Source organism: Cyrtonyx montezumae, unplaced genomic scaffold (assembly GCF_038088225.1).
Source record: "Cyrtonyx montezumae isolate F1298 unplaced genomic scaffold, pur_monq_1.0 scaffold_3, whole genome shotgun sequence".
Lineage (NCBI taxonomy): Eukaryota > Metazoa > Chordata > Aves > Galliformes > Odontophoridae > Cyrtonyx > Cyrtonyx montezumae.
Genome location: NW_027072034.1, coordinates 5,794,428 through 5,815,303, shown reverse-complemented (window position 1 = coordinate 5,815,303; position 20,876 = coordinate 5,794,428). Strand labels below are relative to the sequence as shown.

Genomic DNA, 20,876 nt, shown 5'->3' with positions numbered 1-20,876 from the left:
CCTCTCCTCTCCTCTCCTCTCCTCTCCTCTCCTCTCCTCTCCTCTCTCTCTTCTCTTCTCTTCTCTTCTTCTTCTCTTCTCTTCTCTTCTTTCTCTTTTTCTCTCCTCTCCTCTCCCTCTCCTCTCCTCTCCTCTCCTCTCTTCCTCTCCTCTCCTCTCCTCTCCTCTCCTCTCCTCTCCTCTCCTCTCCTCTCCTCTCCTCTCCTCTCCTCTCCTCTCCTCTCCTCTCCTCTCCTCTCCCTCTCCTCTCCTCTCCTCTTCCTCTCCTCTCCTCTCCTCTCCTCTCCTCTCCTCTCCTCTCTCTCCTCTCCTCTCCTCTCCTCTCCTCTCCTCTCCTCTCCTCTCCTCTCCTCTCCTCTTCCTCTCCTCTCCTCTCCTCTCCTCTCCTCTCCTCTCCTCTCCTCTCCTCTCCCCTCCCCTCCCCTCCCCTCCCCCTCCCCTCCTCCCCTCCCCCTCCCCTCCCCTCCCCTCCCCTCCCCTCCCCTCCCCTCCCCTCCCCCTCCCCCTCCCCTCCCCTCCCCTCCCCTCCCCTCCCCTCCCCTCCCCTCCCCTCCCCTCCCCCTCCCCTCCCCTTCCCTTCCTTTTTTTTTCCCTTTCCTTTCTTTTCCTTTCCCTTTCCTTTCTTTTCCTTTCCCTTTCCCTTTTCTATCCAGCAGAACAGTTTTGATTAAATATAGTTTGTCTGGAGAAGGACCAGATTCCTGAAAAAGACACAAACACTGTGGACTGAAAAACCCACCAAAAAACGGCCTATTTTACACCTCAGCAAGTTTCTGGATTAGGTGCAAACAAGGCTTTCATCTTACAATGCTTTTTTCTAAGGAAAGATATAACAAAATGTATATATAGGTAACTAATTTATTAAGACAAAAACAGTGATCTTTTTGAGCAAAGGATGGTAGGACAAATTTAGGATAGATTAATTTGTACTTCTTGGTACACTAATATTACTGTCAAGCAGCAATTGATGAACGTCCATTAAAAATCTGCATAACAGAGAAGGACCACGTATGACCAAAAGAAAGATAAAAATCACTTCTAATATGTGGTGCCTGGGGACCTAAGCTGTATGAAATATATTAGGTCACTAAAGCATCTGAATTCAGAAGTTATTGAGCTCTTATTACAAGACATAATCTTATAGAAAAACTGCTGAAGAAGTACATTTAAAATTGCTTTGCTATTTTTCTTCCGTATGAGAAAGTGGCTTTCCTAATCATTGTCTTTATTCTTTAAAGGATGTAGTGATATTAACATAGCATTCCACTTCTTCCATGGATGTAAATTGTCACTCCAGGAATTATGTGTGTAATCCTGAGTCGGCTCTCTTGCAGAATTTTTAGCAAGTAATACTTTATTGCACTTTCCTACTAAAGGCTCATTATATTACATATGGATTTAAGCCTTAATGTACACAATCATCTCATTATCATTTGTCCCACAAGATGCAAAAAATCGAAGTCCTCAAGGAACTGAAATGATATGGAAACAAATTCAGTTTATTAATAAACTTTGAATCACAAGACCTTCCATAGTCCTTAGTTTCCCACTTTTGCCTTACTTTTGCCTTGCCTTTTCCCTTTCTCCCTTCCTCTTCCCCCTCCCCCTGTCCCTCCCCCTCCTTCTTTCTTTCTTCTTTCCATCCTTCCTCCTTTCTTTTCCTTCATTCCTTTCTCTTTTTTCTGTCTCTCTTCCTTTCTTACTTTATCTTTCTCCCAGTGGGTTGAAGATAATTCTAAATTTTATCTTGTAACTATTCTTAAGTGTTTCATACAAAAAAGCTCTTTTACTTACAGACTTTAGGGGAAAGAATCACAAACAGGGGCCATTATTTATTGTCTTGTAGTAAACAGTAACTGTCTGAAACAGCAATTGGCTACAGTACTCTGGGAATTGGGCCCAAAATTCTGAAAAGCCACTTATTCTACAGTAAAGGCATAAAAGAAAACTTCTAAAAATATATAATTTAGACTTGCAGGATGATTTTGAAAGACCTCAAAGAGACCAAGTGTTTTACTACACTGTCTAACTCAAAGAGTTTAAATTAAGAAACAACACAAATTCACAGCTAGCAGTCCTAAGCAGTACTTGCAGGAAGTATATAGCTTGTACTATGTAGGCCACTACAAAATTAAGTCCTCCTATTTATTTCCATGGATCTACGCTAGATATAAAGAGCACAGTCACACTATTCAATAGAACAAGTTCTTAGTTACAAAACACTTTCCAACATAGTTACTAGCATTAGCTATGCAATTCTTCCAGAAATGAACAAGGGCATGATTGTAAAAATCTATTCCAGCAGAGGTGACCCACTGTCACTGTTACCACTGCTCAAACGCAGCACCCACTTTGCTTACAACCCGTTTGGTCTGTAAATGTTCAACAAGCACTGATGGCACTAGTTTGGTGAGGGAGGCAGCACCCATCCCAACCAACCTTGGTTCCCCAGGTGCCTCTATGTAATAGGTTTGATGCCCTGAAACCAGATGGAGAGGTGAGTGAGGATGCGGTGGGAGGTCTGCCTCCAAACTTGTGCCTCAAGACCGCCTCTTTCAGGAAAGAAAGGAGGATGATATTCATAGGTGACTCCATTCTGAGAGAAACAGAGGGCCCTATATGTTGGACTGACCCTACCTGTAGGGAGGTGCGCTGCCTCCCTGGGGCCCAGATCAGGGATATTTCTAGAAAACTACCAATAATGCAGCTTTCATTTTTTATATATTGAGACAATTATTTGAAATATTGATGTTCAGTATAAACTGAGGTTTTTTCAGCTGAATGCCTTGGTATTGAAATTGGCACAGAGAAGACTGAAGTGAAAATGTGCAACAAAGCAGAGACCCATGAGCTAAAACCAGAGATGACTATTGGCGGATTCTAAACATTAAGACACAAATATCTTAAAAAGAAAGAAAAAAAAAAGCAAACAAAAATCCTAGAAGAAGTAAAATGGACAGAACTTTTTTACATCGTTGCTTTTGTCCACACAACTTTCATTTATACAAATTAAAAAAAAAAAAATTGTTTGTGGATTTGGAGTCAAGTAAATGATTTTGAATAATTTACATTGCATACATTCAATTGGTTAGAAAGTGCTTTTTAATTGTAGATGGCAATATTTCTATCATTGTTACTATATTTCAAAGAAATAATATATTTCTATCAACATTTTTAGAACTGATAGATGATGAGTTGGTATAAGTTATAGTATATGTCTCCAGAAGTGTGGAGTGATTGTCACAAATAATGTGAATGCATGCTTGAATTTAGACAGCCAGTGATTGACGTAATATACTGAGCTCTCAAAGAGATTAACTTCTGTATCACTTTATGATGACACGTTTTTATCTCTTTTGCTGTTTCAATTACCTTGATAAATTGGGGAGGGGAGGGTTGTTGTTTTCCCACGGTAGCATCAAATACAGAAATTTTTAGGGGATTTTTTTTCTCACTTAACTCATTTACATGTTACAGTTTAAGAAACATACTGCTAATTAATCAAGTTAATTACATATTGAGAGTCAAACTTTGTGTGACAAATAATTTTTTTATATATTTTTTTTCTGCTAGTACTTTTCATATTTTGGCTAAAAGAGATGAATCATATGCACCACATGTTGTTAAGCAGGAGACACTGGTTTGCTGCTGCAAGCTTTAGCTTCTGTATCCTACTGCTTCTGTCAATAAAACTGAAAGCAGTTGCCCTTAGATGTTTCTGATATTATAATATAATCAGTGGTAAAGATTCATGGACATTAATTTATCTGACAATGGATATAGAATCTAGTTGCTTAATAGCTGAATTATGAAAAAGATTTGTATGATAAAGAATCTAAAAGCTTCTTGCCTGAGGGAAATCCTGGGAATAAATGATTCTGTTATGTCTGTGGGATTTATTTCCTTTTTTTATTATTATTATTTTGAGAAAAGAGAGATCAAAATGATGCCAGAGACTTGTTCCCAACATTTGTAATTGTTATAAGCCTTGTCTATTTCAATGATCTAATGTCCTCTTCTTTGTCTTACAGGTTCAGTTATACCAGCCTTCTTCTGCTATGGAAAAAGGCATTTTTGAGGAAGACATAGAGCTCATAGTTGACTGTCATGGGCCTTGTCTTAATGAGAAACAAAAGTGTATTTTCGTACATGCTACTTTGCATGATTATTCAGAGTGTAGTGCAAGATAGTGAGTTTCATAATATCTTCTTCAATGTGATTGTTATACCAGTGACTTCACAAATGTGTGGTATTATCAGAGCAAGACTCTGGCCCCAGTGCTCACATAACCAGATGTGCACAGTATGCAAATAAATTGGGCAAAGGGGAAAAAATTGCAACAAAGCAAAATGATTGGCAAGCATCTAGGATCTTCGGAAGGTTTGTTTCTGTGTTGCTTAGCTTACTCTCAATGCTATTTAAATAAAAATACTGTGCAGTCTGATGTGTGAACAGAGCAGGATGTTTAGTGATGAATCCTTAGAATGAACCTGAGTGAGGAAAGTGAGATTGTTTGGCAAGGTAGAGCTGATAGGATATTTTGGGCACTGGAAAAAAAAATGGTGAATAGAAAGACATGCATGAGCTAAGTGTGCACACAATAGACAGGACTGTATCTGATTCAGGAAAGAGTAAGGAATTGGTCCATTTGTAGGCCTATGACAGACTTGTGAAGCCTTGAAATTACAGAGAAATTTGACCTTGTAGAGTAATGAGACAGAAAACCACCTGAGAGACTGAGACATGAGTTGGCATGATCAGAGTGGTGAACAAGAAAGATAACCTTGTCCTCAGTGTTCGGTGTTGACTCTAAGAAGGAGATTAGAGCCAAGAAGTCTGCAATTGCTAAGAGGTCATGGCAGGAGAGTAATAATGAAGGCACAAAGCAGGGAGGAAGAAAAAATGAATAACTGAAGTTATTGTAGATGAGAAAAGATGGTCGTAGAGTCCAAAACTGGACATTTGAAAGTCACTGATTATGTGAAAAGATATATATATTTAAGGCTACTGCTGTTTTTATTTGCTATTTTACTGGTATTTTTCAGCCAAATTGCTGTAGCAAATGTCACAAACCTATCTTGATCATCTATGTCTTTATCTGTCTCTACATATTCACATCTATTTATAGATAATTATTTATATATTTTTACAGTGGAGCAGCAATAAAAGAAACAAGTGATTCAGGTTTATTTAGCTGCCTCTACCACTGGTTGGCCCTGTGAACTCATTTTCTGTTTTCCAATTTTTCTGTATGTAAAAAGAAAGTAAAAAAAGGTTGATACTATTTGTAGGCTTTGAATTGTCTGTAGAACTCAGAAGATGCACCTCAAGCCAGCCCACATGGACACCATCACAACAACCAATGTGTTGGTCTCTATTATGAGGCCATACTTGGGCATACTATTTCCAGATACTGTCGAGATTCTGGATGCATTTGGGGTCAATAGAAAGTTGGAAATAATGGTGCTCAAGTAGCTCGTTTTGTTTGGAGGTGTAAGACTTCAACTGTGTCTGAAATACAATGAGAAGAAAAATTATTTGCCAGCATACTTCACCTTCCAATTTGCTTATGGGTTTATATATGGCTTTGAAACAAGGCATCAAAAGGCAGTGGTGGTAAAGTGCTTTATTCAACGCAAGAAAGTTTTTTAAAAATATTGTTAAAGTAAGATATAAAGAAGACAAAATAGTTCTTGGCAATTTTAGCTTGGGATACCAATACATTCAGAATGTTACAAAAATAGAAACCAAAACAAAGCAAACAAACAAAAATTGCCAACAATAAATGATCACGACTGAGAAGACCTAAAAAATAGTCTAGAATTGGTTAACCAGGGGACCAGCATCTTTGTGTCTTATTCCACTTGTATTTCTTTCTGCAAACTCTAGGTATAGAAAGAATGGCTTATATGCAGTCAATATTTAGAAAAAAAAAACAAAAAAAAGTTAATTATGAGATGCATTTTATGCATTGAATGCACTTTAAAAGGACTATAAATCATGTGTTTTGTGTATAATATAGGAAAGCATTTTTTTGGATGTCACTGAAACAAATTTATTCACACAAAGTTCTTGGATAAATTAATAAAGAGATCTCCCAGTGTAGTACAGGAATATATAACTCAGAAAAAAAAAAAAGAAATTGAATATAAAAATACATTTTAATATACACTTTTTAGCTTTCTAAATTAAAGTGTTGCCGTTTGCTCTTGAGACAATTAGCAGACATCAGTTAGAAGACACAATAGATTATGTACCCAATTACTTTCACTTTTCAGACAACAGTTTGCAATCACAAGAATATGTGTGGAGGTTTAATCAAAGATTAGAACTTTTTAATTAAATGGGGCTGTATGTGACTAGTCATTTGACATTAATTACTGTTTTAGTTGAATTCTTTTTGATTTGTAAAAAGGCCCTGAGCACTGCAAAAATTATGTCACATCATAAAAACTGCTGATTATTAAAATAAAAAGTTTTCTTCATCAGCCCACTTCTCTCCTGAACAAGAAATATCATTTCAGCAGTGAAATGGTTGCCTTAGAGAAGAAGATTGGTGAGTTTTAAAAGCAAAATAGCAGATGGTACTTCAACTGACTCCCCTTAGAAGGGACAGTCTGAAAGTACTTAATTGTAATGATTGATAAGGTCTTCTGTCAATGCTCAGCAAAACTTCCAAGGGGCTAAACAGCTGGTGTGAGGTTCATTTGGAGTTTTAACTAGTTGACTACCCTTTGGGGTGTCTTAAAGCTAACTAGCATCACTGACATTAATAGAGGACATCAATCAAAATGAAACGCTGTAGCAGAAACTGATCCAAGACTTCAAGTAATATTTTAATCTGTCGGCCAACAGAGAGGAGGATAAATGTTAACAGTGTCCTTGTGTGATAGCTTTAAATTCAAGTCCAATGGTGCCACCAGTGTTTGCAAGTCCTTCTTTTGTGAGTTTTGCTTTTTCATAGAATCCACTTATTCAGTGTAAAGTGGGAACAGTGACAATGAAAATCCTTATCTGAATAGCCTGCAGAAAGGAATAAAGAAAAAGAAAAAAGAAAAAGAGAAATATATAAAGGGAGCAGAAACAGTTCTTAGCTCATGTAAAGATTAGGGGTGAACTTCATGCAAACACACACACTCAGAATCATTGTGCCTTTTGTGAACTTTTACAGAGATTTGAGTGAAGGGGGATATATCTGTCTGAAGGTGAATTAAGAAAGCAAAATCAACCCGTAACCTGCAGAGCTACAGTGTAGTCTCTGCACATGGGGCTTGGATAGAAGAGTCTGCAGCTCTTTCTTAGCCTACTAAAATGATGCTCCGTACCATGCTGCTGGGTCTGTCTATCTCAGAGTTTGTTCTTGGGTACTGCAGAATAACTGACAGTCAAGGCAGGTGATGGTTATCTCACAGGGAAAGTTTGCAAATGTTTGATTTAGTGATAGCCAGAGTGCTAGCAATGCTAAGTACAAATCTGGACCCTGTGTCTTCCTGTTTTACTACAAAGTAATCATATAAGTAATTCTAATTTTGTCAAAGCAATTAAAAATTCAGTTTTGAGCCCCAAATTAACAGAGTGCAAATTAACAGAGTCCATAGTAGACAGAAATATTAGCACGATAAAAAGAAATAATATTACTTGGAATTAGCTAATATCCCCAAAGGAGATATTTACATACAAGTCATCTGCAGCCTGTCAACACAGTCATAAATCTGAAGTTTGAAAAATAGTTAAAAAGGGTAAAGATACTTGATGGAAAAGTGAAGTCCAGTTTATACATCAGTCTGAAGCTCAGTTGACAGCTAATTTATGTAACAGTCTTCCTATGTGACTGAAAAAATGTCATTTAATTTCTCTTTAGTCCAATTTCCTAACTATAGAACAATGGTAATACCTTTCTACTTCACTTAGTAGATAGTAAAACCTTGAAAATAAAAGATATTGGCCATTGACACTGTTATTTCCAGTATAAATTGTATTTATTCCTATTTTTCTAGTTTAGTCTCCAGCCTGTTACAGTCTGAAAATCACTATGGAAACTGTGGTAGTAAACATGGTATTTAGCAACCAGTTTTCATACCATGTCAAAGTTAAATGTTTTCCTAAAAAGATTTAAGTCACGTTGTATTTCCTAATGGATTGCAACCTTTCCTGAAATGGACAGAAGTGCTCACTCCATTCAGATAAAAACTTTCCATTTGAAGTGGAAAACTATCAACTGTGTATGAAGGCAAGCATTATAGGAAACTTTAATTCCAGAATGAATGTAAAAAGATATGCTTTATTATTGAAGAAAGATTATTTTTCAAGGGGAAAAAAATCACTAAGGAGAAACAGAAAATTATCATAGTATTTTGTATTCGTTGCATTAGTTATTTCCCAAAGAAAGCCTATCAGTTAAAATGATGAATTCTAACCTTTACCGATTCTTCCAGAGAACATTCAATTTATATTCTTCAGGCACTTTGCTACTTGTTCACCATACTGATGCAAAATTATTGTTTTTGTAATATTTATAAAGATCTAGTTGCAGGTTTTCAAGGACATATTCCATATTTCCTTCAAATCTAAATCCTTTAGTGTAAGTTAAGGTAAAAAACGGAATAAAAAGATAACATATGGTACAGTTATTTATTGCATTAATATTTAAATACAGTGTTATGTTGAATGCAGGTCCGGTGGTCAATAGAAAATACAAAGGTCACATTATCACAGAGTACAGAGAGCTTTAAGGGATGAATACCAATGGATAAACAATTCTGCCAAGAATCTTCTTTTTTTTTTTTTTTTCATTAGTCCTATGAGATCCAGTAATGGTCATTTAAAATCAATAGTTTCAAATTCCCTTTATGAAAAGAATCTGGCAAAAGTTATTTGCACTGCTAAATTTAAATAAACAGACAAATATATAAAAACAGTTTTTATATAGGTTCAAATTTCAGATTTCTTTAACCTGTTTTGAACATTTTCTGTAATAAAAATGTCAGTGTTTCTTTAAGCACTTTAGGCTGCTGGGCACCATGCTTTAGAGAATAGCAGTTGTCATGCAAATGAATATTGCAGCTTCTTACTGTTGCTGTGCAGTGTTGCAGAGTTAGATGCTATTCTTGCTCTGCAACGTAAGGGTGTGTTGGGCCTGGGATATAAAACTATCAACATAATGAATGTGGAGATGATAAATATTCTTGTTCCGTAGAAAATGGTATTATCTAGAATGTCTGTTTGCTTTCTGTAAGACCATTTTCTTAGAATAAATACTTCAGTGAATCCTATTTATTTATTCGTTCATTCAATCTTTCACTGTAATTAACTGTTTAAAATTATGTCTATATTCATTGAAAATGATTGAGTCTTGTAGACTCCTTCCACAGGAAGCTGAGACCTTTTTTGGAGGTCATTTGTGCAGGTACAGAGATAGGATGTTCTGAGGATTCCCAATGGTGGGAGAAGAAGAATATGAAGTAGTAAATAGTACAACAATGTACTGGGATCCCACAGGTTTTGGGCAGTCTGAAAGCCTTTTTGAAGGCTTTGGGGATTACAGAAACAATGTCCCTACTAAGTGCAAAATACCTATGCCATTTACTGACAGGTAAAATGAAAAGTAGAAGGGACCTATCTTTAAAATTATGTTTGTAAATTCTTTATTTTTCTGTTCTAGTCACTTTTATTTTCCTTTATAATAAAAATAAAATAAAATAAATAGATATTTTTTTGAAAGACTGGTAAAGCCTGGCTTTTTTGTATTTTCATTCTTCTTTAGGGAGCTTGCTCCAGGGAAAAGGTCTAGACAAGTCTACCTCAATGCTCTGGCTGAACTGGGGACTCGTCACTGCTCATGCGGATATTCCAGTACAGCTGAAATACTCTGAATGTGTTTCAGGCTTTGCTGTTGAGTACACTGAATAATGTCTATTTTATGAAATTTGAATCTAATGATCTAGACACCTACCAATTTAATGCTGTCAGAAGTTCGATGTTAATTTGCATGGCCTGTGGCAATAGCTTAGTTATAGTACGGACATTACCAGTGGAAATGTTAGTCACCTCCTAAGTGATATCAGAGATTTGCAAATGTCACTGATATAAAACCCTTGGATGTAGATACCTAAAGTAGTTATAGCCTAAGGACCAGCTCCACATGAATGTATATGTGTCAGCATAGGTTATTTCCTGATCCCAAGAACTGGCTCCATTGTGCTGTATTACGAAACTAATGGAATATACGAATACTGGAGTACTGAGCAGGGTGATTCCAACATCAGTCTGATGCAGATGACAAAAATTAAAAACAAAAAAAAGTGTTTAAACATCCTTTCCCTTCAAATTCAGAGATGCAATTAACTGTCCGAATGAGGCTGGACTTTAGCTTAGAGTCACACTTCTCACACAATAGACTGGTTAGTGGTTAGGATAATTCCCACAGAAGCTGTAGTTTGAGAATTAAATCTATTGCTCCTATTTCATCAGATGCTATACTGAGTAGGAAAGAACCATATTTGTATTCCATTCCATATTCTTGCAATCACCACATTTTTTTTTAATCTAATTACTGTTTCATGTAAACTAGGTAAAGAAGCTGGTGCTCAGTTCTCCCTTGCTATTTGAGTACTTCAAGCACTGTGCTGTATTGTTCTGCAGCTGTTGTCAGTGAACACAGAGTTCCTGCTTGGCACCCACCTTTTGAATTCACTCCAAGTTCTTCTGAAGCAAAAGTTTGATTTAAATGTGTGATCAGTTTCTTTTCTTCAAATTGGTCTATATTAAGCTTGAGAGTCTAATGTAGAATGAACAGCAGTTGATTTGAGGATAAATTACTTAAATACGAGAAAAGGGTTAACATTTTTCTGTTTCATTATTGTTCAGAAGAATAATAAACTGTGACAATGACAAAAATGCACAGATCCATTTCAAATTTGACGTAGGAAAAATCTTCTGTCTATAAGGAGATAGCCAGCAGTTTATTCATCCACATTAAGAATGAACAAACAAACAAACAAAATAAAAATTTCCCCACATAATTAGCAGTTCTGGTTTGATAGAGAGGATGAAGCTGTAAGACAGTAACATTAAATGCAGTGATTTTCTACTGCATTTACCTCAGGCAATCTCAGAATGATATTTAAACAAGATAGTAATTATATGAAAGGTGTCAAATAAAAACAAAAACAAAAACAACCAGACATTCAAAATGTAAATTTATGTATGACTGAAAAGAAAGATACATTAGTTCTCCTATCTTATATTAAGTAGCTAATACAAATCCAAAGACAAGTCCTTTTCAGGAAGACAAAGGAGTTGTGGGTGTAACAGGTATAAAATGGAGAGTTCATAGGTACAGATTTGCATCTTTTTACCTGTGCAAAGTGAGTGATTTTATCTCTAGGGAGATTTTTCACCCTATAGTTTTACCAGTATTTGTAATTAGTGAAGGGATGGCTGGGGAACACCTCTTAATCTCTAACACAGTCTACATGGAGGATGGGTTAAGAAAGCTGATCCTTAGGGGGTTAGGTATTCACTAGGTGCTCTCAGAAGGGTCTTAGACCCAAATGCTTTCACAGTGGAATTAAAGGCACCTGGAAAACTTTGTAAAATAGATTTGGCTAAACAGGAGCTTCAAAAGCTACTGGAATTAGCCAATACTGGAGCAATACTTTTAGACTTTAAATTTGGGATTAAGGTAAATTAGGTTGCAATGAATAGCATTCATTCTTTTGCCTCTCTGGGTATATCATTAGCACTGAACTTTCTATTAAGAGCATGCATTCCAAAAGTTTCCCAAAATCTCTGTTATGGTTCACACTCTAGAGCACTCCAGGAACATGTAACTTGGATTTCCTGCCGATGGCATTACATTGGGAAACATGTCACAGAAGCATGCTCCCCATACATTTCAGCTGCTAATGGGCATTTAGTCCACCAGAAAAGACAGCAGCTTGTCTGAAATACCCCATTTTAAATACCACCTGACACAGAAGGTATTTGGAGGGATTATGAAGAAAAAGATGTTAACAAATGGAAAGTTTTTGGAGAGTAGTTGAGATACTGAAAATTGCTGAATTATTTTCCCTATAATGAAGTAGAGTTGCACGCAGCAATACCAGTGGCACTCCTCCATCAGATGTAAGAGAACTAGGAGGATAAGTACGTGATCAGTAGGTGGTTGAAAACAAGTAACAAAGACCTTGTGCTGGAGTCACACAGGAGAACCAATGGAAGAAACTATCAGTATCCTCCGTTGCTTCCAGCTTATAGTCCAAATCATTTAGAACTGTAATAATAAAGAAACAAACAGGTGTATGTGGGTTACATGTAGTAGACAGCTACCAATATTTGACATAAATAGTGGTTAGGCCTTATATAATTGATTGCTTATCTCCCATATCTGGCCTTTCAACCACAAAAAAAACTTGCATGTAATTATGAGTAAACAAATGGCAGAGTCAAAAATACTTTATGTGAGAATTAAGTATTAAATTAGAGTTTCAGTTTTCCATTTGTAGACAAAAGACTTGGAGACTAAAAAAGCTAGTGTGAGAATTCATATGCTAAGAATGACATCTATCACCTACCAGGCCTCGTCAGCCTTACTACATCTAGAATACAGCATAATTCTGAGTTTTGTAATAACACTTTTTTCCAGCAGGTCTTCAATCAGTCTAACATCTAGACAGTATCGATAGGTTAGAAGCTGTATGAGATGAGTCATTTGCTGCTGAGATCCTGGAAGCAAGACTAATCATTAACATATACTTAACAGTCTAAACTGTTCCCATACCATAACCAAGAGGTACAGGGGATGGAACTCTCAGCTTTCCTAGCAGAAACTTTACAGCTCTCTGCATTCTCAGTGTTGTATTGCTTACACAATGGAATAAATGGTATTTGTTTTGCAGAACAAAGCCTTTAGGCGAGCACAAAGTTTCAGTGTCTCAAATAAGCCACTGAAGTCGTCTTGCCATGAACATTTTCTTTTTCAGAGCTGAGGGTTTTCCCTCTCATGAATAGATCTTCCTGTTCCCTGAGTTTGGCCAACAAGGTTTGCAAGGGGAACGTGTTGCAAAGAGCTGCATGGGGACAAATAATGCAATTCAGTGTATTCCTACCCCAACACCTGTTAACCCTGGTAAAAGTTAGGCAGATGCCTGACCAAAATGATTTTTAGATTGAGTACTGTGTTTCAGGCAAGGGATAGACCATTGCTATAAAATTTGGAAATAATTGTCACTAGTACTATTGCAAACATATGATGTATTGCTCCTATTCCTTTTCTAAAATACATTGCCTTTTTACATATCTTTGCATCTCTTTTCCTTTCATCTCTTTTCTCTGTGATTTTGTGTTTTTTTTCCAGAAATAAAACTTCATGAGATAGTCCAGAGGAGGTCAGATTAAACTAGCATTAGAAATATTACAGTGAGAAATTTTCAGTCTAAACATGTAAACCATTTCCTTTTTTTTTTTATAATAGATTATTTCCCAACCATTAATATAAAAATGCTATTGGAAGTTACTAGTTACTCCATTCTGATAACCACATGTGACCTTAATTAAATGTTGTAATCTATTGCAAAATGTACATGCACATAAAGAAAAAGCAATTCAAGTAAGTTGTTAGATAACTAGGCTCTATTACTTAAGCCAAACTTAATAGATACATTTTCTAAAAAATAAATGCTCAAAAGGCATGATATTTCTCTGTGTTGCAGTTGTTCTCTGTTATCCAGCAGTGAAAACAATAATTGTTATCAGTTCTTCATGTTCTTAGGGTTGGCACTGATATTAGTTTGCATGAAGAATACAGCCATGCAAAAGCACAGTAGCACTATAGAGGAAGAGAGGCTGCCAAAGTCTCTGATGAGACTTGCCAAAAAAACCAGTCACAGTAGGGTGTCTCTACTAGCTCTCTATCAGTCTGCCTATGGGTTCTGCTCTCAGGGTTAATCGCCTGCTGCTGAATAGAACTATTCACAGAGGCCAAGAGAATGACTTAAATACAGTCTCAAGACTTTTTAAACTGCAAAGGTGACAATGCTCTCACTTTATCAGGAGTCTCCTGACACTTGCTTATCTTGGGCTCAGTGCCACATTAGCACCACCACCCAGCACTGAAGTGAGGTTGTTTTTTAGATGGTCAGATGGAACTTGGGATAGGCTGACATGAATGTGTGCACCTGTCTATAAGGACATGTTCTCGGCCTTTTAATGTGTGTAATATATACATATGTATTCCCAGAAATCTGGAAATCTTTCTGGAATTTTCAGTCCTGCTCATGTTATCATCCTTCTTTTTCATTTTACACAAGACAAGGTTAATTGAGCTCAAGAACAAATATGGTATGATGAACTCATACATATGTCACTCAGCTGAGAGCAAGTAGCTAGTTTCCATGCAAAAATTCTTCCTCTGATGTTAACGAATTCAGATTAAAAGAGTGAGATACTGATTTTTAGAGCCTACACACCTCAGAGGAATAGGCACTAAAGGAAATGAGTTTGAAAAGCAGTGAGTTCTACTCCCTTGTGGGCAAGCAGTTAAACCATTCATCCAGTAAGCAGATCTTCCCCTCTTAAATCAATTGACACTTCCTTCTCCTCCATATAGCAGTGGCTCTGCAACCTTCTCAGTGAAGACCATCATTTCATTGACAAGAGCCTCCAATAAATTTTTGCCTTTTCTCTTGAAATTAAGTCACTGAGTGGCTTAAGAGAAGAGTCAAGTGGCTACAAAAATAGTTCTCCAACTGTCATGTGAGCATGAGAGAAAAAATAGCTTTATCTCAGTACACATACGTACCTTCTGTGCCACTTTGTTGTAAGGATGATGGAATAGAAATAGCGCTGAGAGTAAATACCTGAAAAAAAAATTCTAGACTTTCATATTTCTTACTAAATGCTATGACAACTAGAAAAGAATCACTTACAAACATTAAGTGGCTGCTTCAAATCAGTTCCACCTTACCAAACCAGTAGAACAAGCATTTTCCAATTAAGGCTGCAACCAATGTTAGCTCAGGGTTGGGAATAGGCCTCCAACATTTGTGAAGAATTCTGTGTAGTAAGCAGATGTGAAAAAAGCATTTTCACCATAGCAATATTTTCCAAGTTTTCTGGCAAAGTAAATAGCTCACTGACTTAATATCCTCTGACTAAATCTGTATTGCATCAGAATATGTCTGAGTAATGAACGTGTACCTTTAGTAATCAACTCTGAGGAAGCATAGCTACTTTTAGCAATAGTATACTTGAAGCCATAGAGGAAGGATGTATAGGAAGGCCTAAATTTTATAAATTTAGGTTTTGAGAGGATTAGGCAGTGCTGAAAGGTGGTGACCTAGATAATGGTCTGTCCTATAGGCAAGTATGGGCTTCTTAATACCAAGTTATACTGACCAAAGTGATTTTTAAATTATCTTAATTTCATTGTAGGCCTGGATCTTAAGTTGGACTGGCCCATGAGTTCTTTCTCTGATCTTGTTTCTAGTTCGTGATGTTTGCAATGTTTCTAGTTTCTAATGTTAGGCCTTCAAGAAAGACTTGATGTTCTTTTGAGTTTTGAGCAGATTTTTTTTTTCAAAGAAAGTGTTTTTGCATGAAAAACATCTGTGATGATTTATATATTTTTGTTGTAATCCCCTAATTCATTAGAAGCAGCATCTTCATTCAGAGGATTAGTATGTAAATGTATGTGCATAAATCTAGGGAAGTTAACTTTTAAAAGGGACAGACACTTTGGTTTTTAGAAGCGTTTTTACTTGTAATGTTGTTTCCAGCTGTGATAAATAAAGGTCTGAACTGCAGTGGGAAATGTAGAAATCGAGACCCTGATCTTGTGCTGAATTCCAAGTGGGTAAGACGTTTGCCAACACATGGTTCAGTGCAGTATCAGGGCCCTAAAATCTGAACTTTCAAGGGCTGACTTTTTTATTCTGCAGTGTTCAAATGGACTGCTTAAAAAACCTATAAATGCTTCATCTAGACAGCAGGGCACCATTTCAGGAACTGATTGCCCATTATAGTACTGACAATAAAATAGGAAAATACCCCAAGGGAGAAGGAGCGGGGCCTTATGACTTTCCCATTGAACTCAATGTGCAACTTATAATTTCCTGCTCCCACTTTGCAGGATGCATCAGTTTCCAGTGGCTGTTGCATTATGCTCCTAAGCCTCTTTCAAAGAAATACAAAATTAGGGGGCTCTTTAAAGTGGAAAGCCAGACAAAACCATTGCAGAACTCAGAGTTCCACTACAATAAAGATTTCATTCATATATACAAAATATATATTTCTCTCTTTCATATTGAATTCTTCCACCCCAGAATTGATTGGCTAGAAATAATACTCATTTAGTTCACATTTTCCATGCTAAATTGTAAAAACGTGCTTGCAATACGTAGAAGAGAACTTATCTGTTTAAGAGATTTTCTAAAATTTTGTTTCATTCTAAGATCTGTTAAAGTGATCTCTGAAACAATAGTCATGGAGAACACATTAGACTGTTGTGTAGATTCACATATTCACCTTTACTGCATCAGAGCCAAGAAACCAATATACACCCTCCTCCTTCCCACACTGAATCTCTTCTGTGAAACTTCCAGCCGTCTGCGGTTGCAGAGAGCACCTGTCTGGATAATGTGAAGGGATAAGGGAGTATGTTAAACAAGGGCAGAGGGAATTGGGGAGGGATGCAGGAGACACAGAGCTAATTGAAGCAAAGCATTTTATTAATCTGGAGTGCTGTCTCCAGGCATGCTTGAAATCTAAATAATGATACTGAACTTCAAAGGCCTTATTCTCCATTCCTTGTGCACTCAGTTCTCCTATTTTAGTCACTGGAACTTCTAAGTATATAAAAAGCAGAGTTATACTGTAAGCTGTAACAATCATTTAAAAATAAACTCTTACACTGTTTACAAGAAAAGAATAACTCTTTATCTGGTCAATTCTTTTCTGCCTATTGGCATTATGGGTAGCTTGTGTGTCAAGGTATGTGATTTTGACCCTCTGGAGAGCCATATAAAGGCCTAGATTTCGTTTGATATTTCATTGTTTTCCAAATGATTTGTTCTGCTGCTGTGTTCTGTTGCCGTTGGACACTGTGTACATGGCACATCAAGTATTTATGTAGAATCTGGCTACACAGTTTTGTAGCTTCTCAGGTGTGCTCAGGGATTTGGCTTCTGCTTTTTAAAATTCTTCTGTTGTTTTAGCACCATTACAAATTGAATTACATTGATTTCATCATGTGAAAATTAATTATTGGATGGTCTCATAATGTTTTGAAGCTTTAAGGTAGTCTAAAAGTGATCATTAGAATGCACTGTTGTTAATTCATGTTTGTTTTTCAAAATGTGAAAAAAACAGCTACCCTCTTTCTTGAAGTATTTCTTGTACAAAGAGGAAGAAGTCCCAGATCTCCATCTGCCTCTTCCAAGTGTTCTCTTAAGGATGTCATTTGCTGAGACAGGGGACACAGTGTGAAATGCTGCTGCACAAAAAGTCCAGTTATTGTTACTTCAGAACTCAAGATCCCTGCCATTTCTCATTTCTGCCTTCCTCCCGAAGCAGCACCAAGATGGATATCCTGGTACTCAGCTCACTCTACACTGTGGAGATGTTCTTACCCACTTTCACATACAATTTCAAAATAGGTAGGATGTAATCACTGAATATGCTATGGGAGAGACTGAAGATGATAAATGTATTTTTCAATTGCATTTAAATATTAGAATTTACACTGAATTTTCTAGTTAGACTTAAATCTTAAAATTTTTCTGGCAGATTGTTTTTTAAACTTTTATTAAAAAGCTTGGTTAGCATGCTAAGGTTGGTTTAAAACATTAATAATAATTGGCTGGGTGGTATTTTTTAATGAGGACAGTATTTCATGGAGATAAGGGAGCTCATCCAAATCAACAGAAATTGTAAGAAAATGTAAGTTTAATTAAATTGATTAGATTCCATGATCGCAGCATCCAGTGGAAGAAAGTCTCAAGCTTTATTTGCTTTGTTGTACAACTAAACCAAATTAAAATATAGTTGTTTACTATGTACAATGGAGGAGTACACGGGGCAGCAGTGGATGAGGCCTGAAGGAGGCACAGCCCATGGAGAGTCATGAAGTTGCAGATTTGGACTGAAGCTGTGGCACATGCAAAGGATTCCACTCCGGAATGTGGGAGGAGTGTGAGAGGATGAAGTGGCAAAGATGAAATGCTATGAACTGACCAAGAACCTCATTTCCCATCCCCCTGCACTGTGTGGGAGAATGAAGTAGAGGAGTTAGAGGTAAAGATGAGACTAGGAAGAAGAGTGGAGAAAGTGTTTTTAGTTATGCCCTTGTTTCTAACCTGTTTTTAACTGGCATTAAGCAAAATTAATTTTCCACAAGTTAACTTTTTTTTTGCTTGTGATGGTAATTAATTTGTGAATGATCTCTCTGTACTTTTCTCAACCTATGAGCTTTTTGTGTGTTATTTTCTCCCCTTCTGCTGCTGAAGGGATGTAAGGGAGAATGGCTTGGTGAGTGTTTGTCAGCTAGCTGAAATTAACACCACAATGCAGCTTAACATTTCTGTCTCAGGTATTCATATGGGGATTTGTGTTGTGAAATTTTCTTTTCTTTAAATATTGTCATAGAAGTTAAAAGCTAAATAGGGTTTCTTTCTGAATGTTGTTCCTTCAGTGTTCTGTAAATAGCCTTTTATAAAATTATGCATGCCATTGCACTGGAGAGGCTTAACTCTTGACTAGTTTCAGTCCTCTGCTGGCTCCTTTACATTAGAAGAATCTCCAGACTTCTAATTTCAATGGACTTTCTGTGTGCCATTTCAAAGGCTGAAAAAATTTAAAAATATATTTTCACTTTGCTCTCTGATATTAGAGATAAGAGAGCAACTATTATTCCACCAGTCTCACTCTTTAGTATAAAGCACACTGGAAAGGTATAGGAAATGACTTCTTTGCCAAATGCTCATCTGCAAAATTTTTCTCAAGGGAGACAGGAGAATTACAAAGAAGCTACTAATGCTGTTCTTCTGAAATATTTCTGTAATATTGCTGAATATAATAGCAGTATTTGTTAGCTTGAAAAGGAATGTGCAAGAAAGCAAGCATAAGTTCCCCAACTGGGTGTATTATTTTACATGTGGAATCCACATTGGTACGGCTGATGTTTTTAAGGGACAACCCGACCACCATCCCAAAATAATAATGGATATAAAACAATTTGCATTCATATAGATAGGGTTGATGTTCTTCTATTACAAAATGGCCCACCATCCTTCATAACTCTTAGTATTAAATACAAAACAAATTACACAAGTAAATAATACCATGAAGCTAATGAATGCTTTCAACGGATGAATTTAGGCACATACTTAAGTTTCTGGTCCAACTGAAGCTTATTAAATAAAAAAAAAGGCACCTTTCCTTTTTCTGAAGGTAATTTTCAGCACTACTAATGGACACTTACTGTTCATCAGCTGGAGGAAATAAGGGAAGGTGGAAGGGAACAAATGATCAGTATGGGATAATCAACACAGAAGACAGAAGGACTACCAGCAGGGGTGAGAAGGAGCTAATGCCACACAGAGAAGCAACCAGTGTGTCCAAAACATCTTGGCAAAACTGATGTATTCCCAGGCTGTGGGGAGATTACAATACAGGTTCCTATGAGAATGTATTGCAGACTGTGTGCTAGGAAAGCACCTCCATTAGGGAAAATTTGCCTGTGGAATGAGAAATACATAAGCAGAAACTGGTGAACTTAGGAGTTGTTGTTAAGGGTTTTATTTTTTTTCTGGTGTAACAGCGAGTCACCAAAACAACCTGTGGGGCTGCTGAGGTACAGTTTTGAGGGTAAAGTAGTGTGAGATTTATTGTCAAGCTGGCAAATTCTCATGATGTCTTTCAGGACCAATGGGAATTCAATGTGTACTTGGTGCTTTTATTGGGCTGAAAGACACACTGCAGAAAATAATAATCGGCATATAACACTGTTCCATTCCATTGAAATTTCTCTGCCTTTGCTAATGTTTGCTTAATGTGTACTAGTGCAGTACATGCACTGTAGAGTAACCATTACTTCAATTATGAGACATAATAGGAAGTCACTAAAAGATTTTTTAATGGTATTTTATTTTACCATTTAGATATATTAAGAAATAATGCTTTTTCAGTTACTTTTTGCACAACAGACTAAATTGCAGTAAGAAGATAAGTGAATAAAGCAGGTTGATGGTCTGCTGATTTTGCCATGCAAAATTCTTCCTTCACAGAATGCCAATCAGAAACAAGGTTCAACTCACAGAAAGCAGGAAGAAGCTAGATACAGAAAAGGAGAGGCAAGATTTAAATGTTTTCAGTTATTTCCCTTAGTCTATGTTCACAATTCTTTACACTCCTGCAAAGCTGCTTTTCAGGTTCTTTGGGTAGCTCTGACTGTTCATTATTTAACTGTACTGACGCTGAGATTGGGACTGAACCTGGTTGAGATAGTGGCTGTGATCCAGAAGCAAGAAGTTTTCCATACAAAATCCTTGTAAAGTCTCAGGAAAGAGATGAGAAAGCAAAAATATACCTCAATACCAGCCTAGATAAATTTACACTTATATGGTATTCTTCAGTTATTTTCCAATTAGTGCTGAATATGTGATAGAGACACTGCGTCTAGAACTGTTTACACGTAGCTGAACATCCTATGCACTTGAATCATATTCTGATCCAAAATTTATAGTTCTCTACATTGTATAGAAAAATCAAGAACAAGTGTATTAAAGTATCCAAATTAGAAAATGTTGTTGTGTCTAATTTTTCTGCGCTCTAGTTTCTGAACTTGTAAAATATTAAATATTCAGGGTTTGTGTGTGTGT

The 20,876-nt window shown here is 36.6% G+C and overlaps 1 long non-coding RNA gene across 1 annotated transcript in view; it reads left to right on the top strand.

The window, feature by feature from the left end:
- Positions 1–20,876, top strand: part of LOC136053281 (uncharacterized) — a 193,612-nt gene that overhangs the window by 62,170 nt on the left and 110,566 nt on the right. The gene's annotated exons all lie outside the window — the stretch shown is intronic.